General features: G+C 30.0%; 1 protein-coding gene across 1 annotated transcript in view; it reads right to left on the bottom strand.

Moving 5' to 3' along the window:
- The window catches only part of LOC119632473 (mediator of RNA polymerase II transcription subunit 15), a 38,195-nt gene extending 37,043 nt beyond the window's left edge, over positions 1 to 1,152 (bottom strand). Inside the window, exons 1-3 of the mRNA XM_038025395.1 lie at positions 959 to 1,152; positions 661 to 794; positions 66 to 284 (exon numbers count right to left, since the gene is read on the bottom strand). The gene's annotated coding sequence lies outside the window, so the exon portion shown is untranslated. The remainder of the gene's footprint in view (positions 1 to 65; positions 285 to 660; positions 795 to 958) is intronic.
- Between the last annotated feature and the right edge of the window lie 535 nt (positions 1,153 to 1,687).

Below are 1,687 nucleotides of genomic sequence, written 5' to 3' on the forward strand. Positions count from 1 at the left end.
AAAAAAAAAAAAAAAAAAAAAAAAAAAAAAAAAAAAAAAAAAAACAGCACAAAGAAATAGAATACGATTGTTGCGTGAGAGACTGCTGCTGCTGGTGCTGTTGCTGTTGCTGCTACTGCCGCTGCTGCTGCTGCTGCTGGTATTACTACTGTACGCTTGTTTCCCTTTAAATGTTGTTTTTACGGCTGCTGTTTGTCTAACATTGAATGAACATTTTGTTGCGGTAAAGAGTCTTCTGCATTATGTTGCAATGCCGTTGTCGTTCTAATCGCGTATATCATATGCTTTAAAAAAGGCTTTATATATTAGTTTGCTTTCGTTATATTTGAAGCTTAATTTAAGATAAAGCAACAACTAAAGACACTAATATCATAAGCACATCCACACACACATGTACACTTGCATAACACTTAAAAGGACGGATGATGATGATGATGATGATGATGCATGAAAACATGTTTGACGATGATAACTGCAAGAGACACAAAACCGACCGAACAACCAACACTAACAACAAGTCTGTTACTAATCTAACCTCAAACAACAAGTTCAAGTTTGAAAATCTTTTCGATTCTATTACACAAGAAAAAGCATGCACTCTCGCGCACACATGCCGACAAACACAAACAAACACACCACAAATCAAAATACATCACATACCGGCAGATTCGCTTCACTATAACATTATATTTCTCACGTTACACGTTACGCAAAAATATACAAACAACGGCATCATCATCGTTCACCATCTTACTCACTTGCATATACATTTATGTATATACATATATATACATCTATATATATATATTTATATATATACACATATATATATATATATATGTATATATATTATAATGCGATTTATAAAAAAAAATTATTTAAAAAAAAAAAAAAAAAAAAGGAAATATTAATAAAATTTAAATTTTCATCGATGCGAAAATTGGAAAAAAATTATTACAACAACAGCATTAATCACAGTGATATTTTTGTTTAACATTTGAGTAAATAAGCGAACGAATGCATGCTCTTCGAAACAACAATTAACCGTGTACGCGGCGACACACAACACTGATCCAAAAACTAAAACCGACTGTATGACGATGTACGTACGACGACGCTAACTCTGCATTGACTCTGACTTTGTGTGTGAATCTAAAATGAAATGAGAAAATAAAATCAGTAGAAGAAGAAGAGAACAAGAAATGGTGTTTTTTTTTTTTTTTGTAATTTTTTTGCTTCTTTTTTATATTAATATGAAATGTTTAAGAAATTACAATAAAAATACAAGTACACACGCACACAAATTCAACTACCTACATAGTGCATCTATATATGTATAGGTATAAAATGATAGATTTACATACCTATACATTAGCAAGTTCGCATACATACAATTATATGTATGTATGCACACATTTATATATATATATATGTATATACGTACACATACATACGCGTTTATAATTACATTTATATTGAATATACAAAATTTATAAAATAAATATTTTTTTTCTTCATTTACTCAAAAATATGAAATACCAACAACAACAACAACAACAACAGTAACAATAAATAAAACACGAATGAAATGAAACAAGATAAGATAGGATATGAATATAAACAGACAGACGATACAAATACAATTGTGCGGCTTTGCACACACAAGCAAGAGAACGATTATATCGAA

Source organism: Glossina fuscipes, unplaced genomic scaffold (genome assembly GCF_014805625.2).
Source record: "Glossina fuscipes isolate IAEA_lab_2018 unplaced genomic scaffold, Yale_Gfus_2 0, whole genome shotgun sequence".
Lineage (NCBI taxonomy): Eukaryota > Metazoa > Arthropoda > Insecta > Diptera > Glossinidae > Glossina > Glossina fuscipes.